This window comes from Hypanus sabinus, chromosome 7 (genome assembly GCF_030144855.1).
Source record: "Hypanus sabinus isolate sHypSab1 chromosome 7, sHypSab1.hap1, whole genome shotgun sequence".
Classification (NCBI taxonomy): Eukaryota; Metazoa; Chordata; class Chondrichthyes; order Myliobatiformes; family Dasyatidae; genus Hypanus; species Hypanus sabinus.
The window spans coordinates 50,172,152-50,185,852 of NC_082712.1; the positions used below are offsets into that span (position 1 = coordinate 50,172,152).

At 42.3% G+C, this 13,701-nt stretch overlaps 1 protein-coding gene across 4 annotated transcripts in view; it reads right to left on the reverse strand.

The window, feature by feature from the left end:
* LOC132396773 (receptor-type tyrosine-protein phosphatase delta) overlaps window positions 1–13,701 on the reverse strand; it is a 635,525-nt gene that overhangs the window by 70,966 nt on the left and 550,858 nt on the right. The gene's annotated exons all lie outside the window — the stretch shown is intronic.

Consider the following 13,701-nt stretch of genomic DNA (forward strand, 5'->3'; position numbering starts at 1 on the left):
TTCAGCAGAAAATAGATTTTCTTTAATCTGCTTCTTCAGCTGATGTGTTGCCATAAGACAATGGTACATTCAAAGATAATAGTGCTCGTTAAACTAATGTATTTATAATGTTAGTGAGCTCATGAAAACCCAGCAGCTCATCTTTCAAAAGATTAAATATTTAAAACCTTTGGATTTTCTTAATGCTAAGTTAATCTAATTAAAAGGCAGATGCAGCCACATCATCTTCTCTCAACAGGCTTGTATTATTCTTGAACAATCTACTGCACCTCAGAGGACAGATACTTTATACAGGAAGCATTTGTTTAACTGCACAATTCTCCCCTTTTCTCCTGCCAAACTATTACAGGCATTGTTTTTAGATAAATGACTATTTTCTATTGCCAAGGAAGCACTGAAGCAATGCTCCCTAGCTAACAGTTACCATTCCTCTTTCTCTTTATTGTCTGTTTTAGCTAAAAGTTATTTCCCTGATTCTTCAGGTCCAATTGGGTCTTGAATATCTGATAATGCTGACATCAAGTTTGCTCTTAAACTACAACAGCCAATCAGATAAAACCTCCAACTCTCAATCTGTTGTGACCTTTTCCACATGGAAAGTTGTTACATGGGGCTAAATTCAACAGTTTTAGTAACTAGGCATGGGAATCACAGTATGACATTTATCACACAGGTACAATAGCTAAGTGAGAAGGCTAATGGAAAGTACTGAGGTCTGAAAGCAGTAGTAAAATGGAATTGGTTTATTCTTGCCACACGCACCAAGATCCAGTGAAAAACTTTGTGCACAGATCATTTAATGCATAAATATATTGTGGTAATAAAAGGAAATCAGAATGCAGAATTACATTAATGTTAAAATTACAGAGAAAATGCAGGAAGACAAATATAGTGCAAGGGTCATGATGAGATAGATTGGGAGATCAAGTGTTCATCTTTTAGAATATAAGAGGTTTATTCAAGAGCCTAATAACAGTGGGAAAGAGGCTGTCCTTCAGCCTGGTAGCACGTCTTAGGCATTTTTTTTGTGTTTGAGTTCATAACTTGAGGACTGTTGGCAATTTAGATTCCCTGTTTAAGATATGATGTATTATTTTTGGAGGCAGTTGTGAGAAAGTTGAAGTTTAGAAAAGACAGGGGAGAGAGAGAGAGAGAAAGAAAGGAGAGAGAAGAGAAGAGGGGAGGAGAGAGGAGAGAGGAAGGGAGAGGAAGATGATCTTATTTTACAATTTTAGGGGGCTTGACAGGATAAATAGTAGAAGAAGGTTTTACCTCATGGGAGAAGCTTGGACCAGAGAGCCATGTGTCAGGAAAAGGCAGCAACAATTTGAGACTGAGATAAGAAGGAATTTCTTCTCTTAAAGTTTTTTAAGACTGTGGCTTGTCAGTTGTGAGCAATTCCTTGGCACAGGAAACATTGCTGCTTGAATATATTCAAAGCACTATATCTGCACCAACTACTAACACCCATTTACACTGATCATTATGAAGGCCAATTAGATTCTTACACTTCCTCAACAATGCGTAAGTAACAGTGAAAGAGGCGCTGAAATTAAAGTGAAAATAACATGGCGATGGTTTCAGTCAGGAAAGTCGATGAATTCGATAGCACTAATGAAGGCTAGGAGTCAGATATCAAGAGGGTAGAACTGTATTGTAACATGAACAACATGGTGGAGTAAAAGAAAGCCCCTGCACTTCCTAGCTTGATTGTTACAAGGACGTGAAGTCCCTTACACAACCTAGTAACTCCTGAAAAGCCAGCAAGCAAGATGAATACAGGAGGAATGGACACAGACTAACCCCTATAGACATCAATGGATCTGAGGTTGAGAGAATTAACAGCTTTAAGTTCCCCTGCATAATCATCACCGAGGATCTCATGTGGTCTGTACATACCGGCGGTGTGGTGAAAAAGGCACAAAAAAGCCTCTTTCACCTCAGACAATTGAGGAAGTTTGGTATGGGCCCCCAAATCCGAAGAACTTTCTACAGGGGCACAGCCCAGCGCATCTGTAGATGTGAACTTCCCACTATTTGGTGCATTTAGAAAGATAGCTGTGTAAAAAGGGTCTGAAGGATCACTGGAGACCTGAGTAACCCCAATCACAATCTGTTCCAGCTGCTACCATCTGGGAAACGGTATTGCAGCATAAAAGCAGGACCAACAGGCTCCGGGACAGCTTCTTCCACCAGGCCATCAGACTGATTAACTCACACTGATTTGAGTGTATTTCTAAGTTACATTGACTGTTCTATTTATTATAAATTACTATGATTGCACATTGCACATTTAGACAGAGATGTAATGTAAAGGTTATTGCTCGTCATGTATATTAAGGATGTAAGAAATAGTCAATTCAATTCAATTCAAATATGGGTAAGTCTGTTAAGGGCAGCTTATCGAGCGCTTTCTGAAAACCTAAGAAAATAATGTCCATCTGCTCCCCCCTATCCACTATGCTTGTTATATCCTCAGAGAACTCCAGCAAGTTTCTCAAAAAGGACCTACCTTTGCTGAATCCATGCTGTGTCTGCCTGATGGATCCATTTCTTTCCAGACTATTTCTTCTTTAATGATAGCTTCAAGCATTTTCCCAACTACAGATATTAAACTAACCAGCCCATAGTTACCTGCCTTTTGCCTACATTTTTTTTGAACAGTGGCATGACATTTGCTGTCTTCCAATCCCCTAGGACCTGCACTGTGTCCAGAGAATTTTGATAAATTATCACCCAAGCCTCTACCATAACTTCTGCCATTTATTTCAGTACCATGGGATGCCTACCATCAGGACCAGGGGACTTATCTATCTTTAGGCCCACAAGTTTGCTCAGCATTACCTCTTTAGTGATAGCTATTGTATCAAGGTCCTCATCTCCCATCACATCCATAATATCTCTCTTTGACATGTTAGATGTGTCCTCCACTGTGAAGACCGACAGAATAGTCATTCAAGGCCTCGGCCATTTCCTCATTACCCAATATCAATTCCCTCTTCCTGTCCTCGAAGGGACCTACATTCACTTTAGCCACCTTTTTCCGCTATCTAATTATAAAAACTTCTACTATCTGTTTTTATATTTTGTGCTAGTTTATTACATAATCTATCTTTCCTTTCTTTATTGCTCGCTTAGTGGTTCTTTGTTCCTTTTTAAAGTTTTCGCAATCTTCCAGTTTCCTACTATTCTTGGCGACTTTGTACGCATGAGCTTTTAGTTCGATGCTTTCTTCTATTTCCTTAGTTATCCGAGGCTAATTCTCCCCACCCTTACTGTCCTTGCTTTTATCTGGAATATATTTTTGTTAAGCACTGTCAAAAATCTCTTTGAAAGTCTTTCACTGTTGCTCAACCATCTCACCATATAGCCCATGTTACCTGTCTACACTAGCCAAATCCTCTCTCATCCCATTGTAGTCTCAATTGCTCAGGCATAATATACTGGTTTTCGATCAAACTATTGCACCTTCCATTTGTATCAGAAACCCATTCATACTGTGATCAAAGGAGGTTAGAATGTGAAACGCACACAATGTCAATGAATGGTGCAAAATGCCAAAACTGTTATCATTGTGGTAAATCCTCCCATGATACAAATGGTTCAAAGAAAATGTCTGCCGAAAGTGTCACAGACAAGGTCACAGACAGAGAGTCTGCAAGGCAGACAAAAAGCACAGCCCAATGAAAAGTTGCAAACACAAAACTAAGCATATGCATACAGTTACCGAATGTAAAACAGAACAAGGCAAAGCTGAATTGTCATGCCAAGAACTGCATAGTATAATGAAAACAGATCACAGGATAACCTGGATCACAATACATGTGTCTGGTATAAAACTGAAAATGGTGATGGATACAGGGTCAGCTTTGTCCATAATTCCTGAGGCTGACTATAATGGGCTGTTGGCTAAGATACCATTAGAGAAGACCTCAGTGATCATAAAGGCTTACATGGATGAAAGGAAAGCTGGAAGTAAGTGTAACGTATGGAAGCCAAACACAATTAGAGCTTTATGTATTGAAAAGTGGAGGGCCAGCAATTACTGGACGTGAATGGTTGAGAAAAATCCAACTAGACTGGCACTCAATCAAAGCTCTCAGTGTGACATCAACAGGCAATGGCAGCCCAAATGGTAGCACGATCAGAGACTGGCACAGCTGCTTAATGCTAATGAGGTGTTTGAGAAGGGGATTGGTAAACTCAAAGACATGAAGGCCGGAATTGAACTGAATGAAGCAGTAACACCAAGATTCCATAGAGCGGGCCCAGTGCCTTATGCACTATGTCCTAAAGTGGAGCTTGGAGGCATCTAGAATTTTCTCCAAGGTTGAATGGAGCAATTGGTGATCAAGAAAGGGAAGGCCAGAGCCATTCACATATATGGGGATTTCAAGATGAGCATCACCCTGGTGCTGTGTACTATGCAGTATCCCCTGCCATGAATAGAAGACATTTTTGCATCTTTAGCAGGCGGGGAGAGGTTTTCAAAGATTGACTTGTCACAAGCCTGTCTGCAAATGGAGACTGAAGAGTCAAGCAGGAAGTTCCTCACAAATAACACTCTCAAGGGACTGTTCCAATGCAATTGTCTTGTCTTTGGTGTCACTTTAGCCCCAGCGATTTGGCAAAGGGCAAAGGTCCAAGTGTGCCAAGGTTTCCCAGGAAAACAATGTTACCTTGATGACATCATTGTGACTGGCAAAAATGATGAAGAGTGCCTCCAGAACCTTGGTAAAGTGCTTACCAGGCTGAATGAGTCTGGTCTGCATGCAAAGAGAGAGAAATTTGATGTACAAAAAAGCTGGATGAACTCAGCAGGTTGGGCAGCATCCGTTGAAAGAAGCAGTTAATGTTTCGGGTCAAGACCCTTCATCGGGACTAAAGAAGGAGGGGGCAGGGGCCCTATAAAGAAGGTGGGGGGAGGGTGGAAAACCAATCAAAGGAAAGATCAAGGGGTGGGGGAGGGGAAGCAGGGAGGGGATAGGCAGGAGAGGTGAAGAAGGAATCTAAGGGGAAAGCACTATGAGCAGTAGAAGAAGGCAGAGTCATGAGACGTGATAGGCAGCTAGAAGAGGAGATAGAGTGAAGGTGGGATGGGGGAATGGAGAGGGAGGGAATTACTGGAAGTTGGAGAATTCGATGTTCATACCAAGGGGCTGGAGGCTACCCAGGTGGTAGATGAGATGTTGTTCCTCCAAATGAAGTTTGGCCTCATCATGGCAGCAGAGGAGGCCATGTATGGACATATCTAGATGGGAATGAGAGGCAGAGTTGAAGTGAGTGCCAACCGGGAGGTCCTGTCTGTTGTGACGGACGGAGCGTAGGTGCTTGATGAAACGGTCCCCCAGTCTGCGTCGGGTCTCGCCGATGTAGAGGAGGCCACACCGGGAGCACTGGATGCAATAGATTACCCCAACAGACTCACCAGTGAAGTGTTGGCTCACCTGGAAGGACTGTTTGGGACCCTGAATGGTGGTAAGAGATGAGGTGTAGGGACAGGTGTAGCACTTACACTTGCAGGAATAAGGGCCAGGTAGGAGATCTGTGGGGAGGGACTTGTGGACCAGGCAGTCGCGGAGGGAATGATCCCTGCGAAAAGCAGAGAGGGGTAAAGAGGAAAAGATGTCCTTGGTGGTGGGGTCCTGTTGAAGGTGGCGGAAGTTGCGGAGGATAATATGCTGGATTCGGAGACTGGTGGGGTGGTAGGTGAGGACAAGGGGAACACGGTCCCTGCTGTGGCGATGGGAGGATGGGGTGAGGGCTGAAGTGCGGGAAATGGAGGAGATGCAGGTGAGGGCATCACTGATGACGGCAGAAGGGAAACCACGATCCTTAAAGAAAGAGGATATTTGGGATGTCCTGGAACAGAAAGTCTCATCCTTGGAGCAGATGCGGCGGAGACGGAGGAACTGGGAATAGAGAATAAAATTTTTGCATTTGGCAGGGTGGGAAGAGGTATAATCAAGGTAGTTATAGGAGTCAGTGGATTTATAGAAGATGTCAGTGGACAGTCTATCTCCAGAGATGGCGACCAAGAGATTGAGAAAGGGGAGAGAAGTGTCCGAGATGGACTAAGTGAATTTGAGGGCTGAGATAGAGGCAAAGTCAATGAAATTGACGAGCTCAGCATGGGTGCAGGAAGCAGCACCAATGTAGTTGTCAATGTACCGAAGGAAAAGTTGGGGAGCAGTACCAGTATAGATTTGGGTTTTTGAGAAATTTGAGTTTTTCAAGAATGAAATCTCATGTTGTGGCCATATCATTGACGAGCATGGCTTGCATAAGTCGCAAGAGAAGAATGAAGTAGTGCCACAGGGACCCAAGTGGAAGATGTGTCACAACTCAGCTCATACTTGGGCCTTGCAAACTATTACCACTGGTTTCTCCCAAACATTGCTACAGTGCTGCATCCATTAAATGTATTTTTACAAACAGAAGCAAAGTGGGAATTGTCAAAAAAATGTGAAAAAACACACACCTGATGAACTGCTCATCCATTATTACCTGTCTTTTACCTGGCGTGCAATGCGTTGAAGCCATTTTGTTACACATTATGAAAGGTGGATCTGAATGCCCAAATGCATCTGCTTCAAGATCACTGACGAGCACAGAACACAACCACGCACAGGTCGACCGAGTCTAGTATGAGGAATAAAGAAGTTCCACCACTACCACTGTGGACAAAAATTTACACTAGTGACAGATCATCAGTTTCTTGTGTCCATTTTCACTCCCAGGAAGGGAATTCCAGTGATGACTGCTACCAGGTTACAATGTTGGGCATTTTCTTTGGATCCCACTCATATGACAGAGAGCTGATGGCTTGTCACGTCTCTCAATGATGGCAACTGAAGAAAAGTTTTCATTCTGTGACCCAGCAGATGTGTACTATACCAGATGCTGGTAACAAATTTCGAAATACAAAGGGAAACAAGGAATGACCCCAGATTGTCAAAAGTCTTTGAAATCTCCATGCAAGGATGGCCAGCTCATGGCAACCCTGTTTCTAGAGTTCTCAGTGAGATGAGACCAACTGTCAATATGTCAAAGAATGATGACATCTGGATCTCGTGTTGTGGCTCCCTTGAAACTGCACACCAGAGTGTAGAAAATCAGCATGAAGTATACCTGGGTACAGTCAAGATGAAGAGTCTGGCCTGAAGCTACGTGTGGTGGCTGGGAATAGATGAACAGATTGAAGACATGGCCAGAAACCGTTCAGGATGCCAGAAGTTCAAAATGCACCCACACAGGCACTGGTACACCTGTGGAGTGGACATTGTCACCATGGCAAAAAGTACATATTGACTTTTCTGGGCCAGTCATGGTCTCAATCTTCCCGATCGCTGTAGAAGCTCATTTGAAGTGGCCGGATGTTATACCAATGAAGTCAAGCAGCTCAGCAAAGACTGTCTCTGCTCTGAGGAGAACCTTCACCAGAAAGAATTGTGAGTAACAACGGACCACAAACACATTGGAAGAATTCCGACTGTTCATAAAGAAAAATGGTACTAGACATTTCAAGTCAGCTCCTCGCCATCCAGCAACGAATGCGTTAGCTGAAAGGTTTATTCAAACCTTCACAAAGACCACTAAAGCAATGGACAAGGAGGACATTTCTCTACAGCACCAGGTGGACAACTTTTTGTGTATCGGAACTCTGTTCATGCAATGACAAATGAAACACCTGCAATACTGTTCATGAGCAAGATTTTGTGTTGACCTCCTGAAGCCAGACCTCCAGAGGTAAATACAGAATAAACAGTTCAGCTAGTTGCTAAGTGAAGCAGCAAGGAGCTTTGAGATTGGACAGGAAGTCCTACAGCATGACTACCAAGAAGACAAGTGGGCACCCGGTAGGATAGCTACAAGAACCGGACCACTGATGTACACAGTGGATGTTGGATTTCAGACACGTAGACCAGATACTGAACTTTCAACCAAACATACCCTAGTCAATTGCGTCCAAAGGACGAACACACTACAGTCACCAGGCTTACCTCTCAGGGATGATTACGTCACTGACAACAACGTGACTTGGGAAACCGATAATGTTGTCTTAGACAAGACACCTACCAAACCCGATGCTACTCCACAGGTCCAGAGGTGCCACCCTGAAAGAAACAGCGCCACCCAAAAGACTGAACCTTTAGGACTGTGAAGATAGTTATGGACTGTTATTGTGAAGGCATGTTTGTTTGGATTATGGGCTTATGAAAGGGAATTTGAATGTTTTGTACATACAGAGTTTTATGCTGCATTAATCTAAAGAGGGAGGAAGTGTAATGTATGGATCTATTTCTTTTAGAGCAATGACCTCTGTTAGCATCACGTATTGTTCTGTTGTCTGCGCATGCACTGTTGTCTATGCCTGCCCATTGCCTTCTCTCTCTCTCACTGCAATGCGAATACACCAATTAAACCAATCTCCAACATGCGTGCTTTTATTTAATCGATATGTAGTTGTCCACAGACACAGCAGAGCTGACGAATTTTACAAGTTTCTGCAACTTACTTCGATCTTGTGCAGTAGCTTTTCCGCCCCCCCACCATACGAGTCGATGATGCAGCCAATCAGAATGCTCTCCACAGTACATCTGTAGAAGTGTTTGTGTGCTTTAGTTGACAAACCAAATCTCCTCAAACTCCAAAGGAAATATAGCCGCTGTCTTGCCCTCTTTATAATTTGTGTCCAGGTTAGGTCCCCAGAGATACTTACACCCAGAAATTGGTCACAGAGACAACCAATAAAGTTCACACAGGCAAGGGCTGAAGCCTGGTATCTCGTGCTGTAAGACAGCAGGTATATTAGCAGCACCCCTGTGTCGCCCTTAGCATATATGCTTTGTAAGTGAATATGGAATATGAACTTCTGCAGAGTATAGTCATTGCAACTGCTGTCATGATACTGGGCGTTGTGCCTATGGTTACACACTTGCTGGTTGTGCACTTGAGGAAGACAAATCCTTTCTTGTTGAGGTATATCTTGTCACTCAGTATTCCAAAGTAACTTGCTTAGGACTAGACACGCACTGGTAGAAGTTATCATTTTAGTTCCACGAAGCAACAAGGGTCTGTGTGATATGGAGCTGCTGTTACTCAAAGAAGGCTGAGAAATGATCCCTTACAGCACAACATTCTTAAACATTACACAATGAATTGGTATCCAAAGCTCAGTGTGCTTCCGAAAACATTAATACGTTATCTGTGCATTTGATACCATTAAAATGAAGACTGTTACAACTAATGTTTGCATTCATTGAAAGCTGCTAGACTTACTGTAATTGACTGTTAAGCACCTGATTGTTAAGACCAAGGTCAAAGGTGATTGAAGAATTGATCTTAGAGCATGTATTTAGCGTTACTTCATTGCAGAACCTGGCAAACATTGACCTGTAATAGCACATCAATGTGGCTGCAGCATGCTCGAATCGCACTGAATTTTCAACACGTCCAAGAAAAGGATAAGGAGGCAAGCATCAGATATTAATTGTCTACTACAACAAAAAGCCTGGAACAGGCAACAATGTCTAGGAATGAAATTAAGAAAGAAATTGTTAATGGGAGATTATGAACAAACATTGGAAGATAAAATGTGAAAAAATACTTAAAATTTTAGACAAACTCTAGTTGGGCCACATCTGGAGAACAGGGTACAGTTCAGGTCATTGCACTACAGGAAACATGTAATAGGATGTTGTCTGGGATGGAAAATTTCAGTTATAAAGATAAACAGGACAGAGTCATAGAACAGCACAGAAACAGGCCCTTCAGCCCATCTAGTCCATGTCAAACTATTTATTTCCCGGGTCTGATCAAACTGTACTAGGACCATGTACCTCCATACCCTTCCCATCCAATGTAACTACCCAAATTTCTCTTAAATGTTTAAATTAAATCCATATTCTCCACTTTCACCTGCAGCTTTTTCCATTTTCCATACTCTCACCACCCTCTCAGTGAAGAAGGTCCCGCTCATGTTATATTTAAACATTTCTCCCTTCAGCCATGACCTCTAGATCCAGTCTCACCCAACCGCAGTGGAAAAAGTCTGGTTGCATTTAACCTATCTATACTCCTCATAATTTTGTATACTTCTATTAAATCTTCCCTCATTCTTCAATGCTTCAGGGAGTAAAATCCTAACCTATTCAAACTTTCCCTATAACTCAAATCCTTAAGTTCTGGCAACATCCTTGTAAATTTTGTCTTCACCCTTTCAAACTTATTGACATCTTTCCTGTAGATAGGTGACCAAAGCTACACATAATACTCCAAATATGGCGTCACCGACATCTTATACAACTTTAACAGAACATGCCCACTCTCTTACTCAGTACTTTAATTCATGAAGGCCAATGTGCCAAAAGCTTTCTTGATGACCCTTTCTTTGGTTGTGTGCAAAACTCTTGGGTGTGTGTGTGTGTGTGTGTGTGTGTGTGTGTGTGTGTGTGCGTGTGTGTGCGCGCATGTGTGTGTGCGCGTGTGCGTGCGTGCGTGTGTGTGTGCGTGCGTGTGTGCGTGTGTGTGTGTGCGTGCGTGTAGTTTGTATAGTACTGTAAATTGTGTTTTTCCAGTTACCAAATAACACTTAATAATAGAGCTAATACAAAGTTAAATACTGTTTTTTCTGTTTCCCAACCTCCTTCCTATTTTAATCAATATACAGTACTGTGCAAAGGTCTTAGGTACCCTACATATATATACTGTATGTGCTGAAGACTTTTGCACAGTACTGTAACTGTGACACCACTTTCAAGGAATTATGGATCTGTATTCCCAGTTCCCTCTATTCTGCCACACTCCTCAGTGCCCTACTGCTCACCATATAAGTCCCACCCTGGTTTGCCCTCCCAAAGTGCGACACCTCACACCTGTATGCACTAAATTCCATCTGCCAGTTTTCAGCCCAGTTGAGTTTGCTTTCCTTGGAGCAGAGGAAGCTGATGGGGGGCTTGATACAGGTACACAAAATTACAAAGTGTTTACATAGGGTAGATATTAAGCAATTTCTCTCCATAATGGAGACATCTCAAATCAGAGGGCTTGGGTTTAAGCTAAAGTGCAAGAACGTTAAAGGGGATTGAGGAGAAGTTTTCACACAGGGAATGGCTGAAATCTGGATTTTTTTTTCTGAGTGGGTCATGTAGGTTTAGATTCATAAAACATTTTAAAAGTATCTGTACGAACACTTGAATCTCCAAGACAGAGGAGGCTGAATGTAGTGGGCTGAAGAGCTGGGTAAATAAAGGAGATAAAAGGATATGGAGGCAGAGGCTGTATTCTGAATAACATCTTTGCTACCATTATCACTAAAGTGGGAGATGATGAGAAGACCATAGTTAAAATAAAGAAGTATGAAATATCTGTTGTTCAATCACAGAACTGGAGGAAGCATTAGGGAGTTTAACATCTTTGGAAACAGATAAATAATTTGCCTCCAATGAAATACATTCCACACAGTTAAAAGCAGTAAAGGAGATAATTGCAGAGTCTCTGATGACAGCTTTTTAATCCTCTCTGGCTACACGAGTGGTGCCAGCTGATCAGAGAAACACTGATGTTGAACCATATTTAAAAAGGGAGGCAGCGGAAAAGAAGGTAATGACAGGGCAGTTAATCTAACTACAGTAGTCCACAAGTTACTGCTGGAACCGAAAACTTATTTGAAAAGGCACTGACTAATCATTGATAGTCAAAGTGGATTTGTTAAGGGAAGGAATAACCTGACCGAGTTTTTTGCTGAGGTAATAACAAGATTCAATGAGGACAGATTTGTGATGTAGGTTTTAACAAGGCTTTTGACAAAATCTCACATGGTTAGTCAATGCAGTAAAAGCAGGTGGACTCCAAGAAGAATGGCAAATTAGATCCAGAATTGATTCAGTGGTAAGAAGCTAAGGGTAATAGTTGATGGTTCATTTTGTCACTGGCAGGTTGTTACCACTGGGGTTCCACAGATCTCAGAACTCTTCAGCTTTGTTTTTTTTTCAGATATGCATTAATAAAATTCCCCAAATGCAGGGGAACATAAGACCATGAGACATAGGAGCACAATTAGGCCATCTGGCCCATTGAGAATCCCCTCCTCAACCCCAGTTCGCGGCCTTCTCCCAGTAACCTTTGATGCCATGTCCAATCAAGAACATATCAATCTCTGCCTTAAGTACACCCAATGACCTGGCCTCCACAGCTGCATGTAGCAATAAGTTCCACAAATTCACCACCACTTCGGTTAAAGAAATTTCTCTGCACCTCTGTTTTGAAAGGGCACTCCTGTATCCTGAGGCTGTGTCTTCTTGTCCCAGACTCTCCTGCCATGGGAAACATTCTTTCCACATCTGCTCTGTCTAGGCCTTTCAACATTCGAAAGATTTCAATGAGATCTCCCTCTCATCCTTCTGAATTCCAGTGAGTACAGACCCAGAGCCATCAAACGTTCCATGTATGATAACCCTTTCATTCCTGGAATTATCCTTGTGAACTTTCTCTGGATCTTCTCCAATGCCAGCACATCTTTTCTAAAATGAGAGGCCCAAAACTCTTCACAATACTCAAGGTGAGACTTCACCAGTGCCTTATAAAGCCTTAGCATCACATCCTTGCTCTTGTATTCTAGATCTCTTGAAATGAATGCTAACATGGCATTTGCCTTACTCACCACTGACTCAATCTGTAAGTTAACCTTTAGGGTGTTCTAAACAAGGACTGCCAAGTCCCACTGCACCTCAGATTCCTGGATTTTCTCCCCATTTAGAAAATATTCTGCACATTTACTTCTACTACCAAGGTGCAAGACCATCAATTTTCCAACATAGTATTTCATTTGCCACTTCCTTGCCCATTCTCCTAATCTGTCTAAGTCCTTCTGCATCCTATCTGTTTCCTCAATACCACCTGCCCCTCCACCAATCTTCGTATCATCTGCAAAACTGGCAACAAAGCCATCTATTCCATCATCTAAATCATTTATATACAGCATAAAAAGTAGTCCCAACACTGACCCCTGAGGAACACCACTAGTCACTGGTAGCCAAACAGAAAAGGATCCTTTTATTCCCACTTGCTGCCTCCTACCAATCAGTCAATGCTCTAACCATATTAGTAACTCTCCTGTAATACCATGGGCTCTGAACTTGGTAAGCAGCTTCATGTGTGGCACCTTGTCAAAGGTCTTCTGAAAGTCCCAAGATACAACATCCACTGCATCCATTTATCTATCCTACTTGAAATCTCCTCAAAAGAATTCCAACAGATTTGTCATGCAGGATTTTTCCTGAAGGAAACCATGCTGACTTTGTACTATCTTGTCCTGTGACACCAAGTACTCCATCACCTCATCCTTAATAACTGACTCTAACCTCTTCCCAACCACTGAGGTCATGCTAACTGGTCTAAAGTTTCCTTTCTGCTGCTTTCCTCCTTTCTTAAAGAGTAGAGTAACATAGTCCTCTGGCACTATGCCAAAGTCCAATGATTTTTGAAACATCATTTCTAATGCCACCACAATCTCTAACGCTACTTCTTTCAGAACGCTAGGGTGCAGTTCCTCTGGTCCGTGTGGTTTATGTACCTTTATGTCTTTCAGTTTTTTGAGCACCTTCTCTCTTGTAACAGTAACTGAACTGTAACTCTTCCTTCACACACTACAGCATCAGGCATACTGCTAGTGTCTTCCACAATGAAGACTGAAGCAAA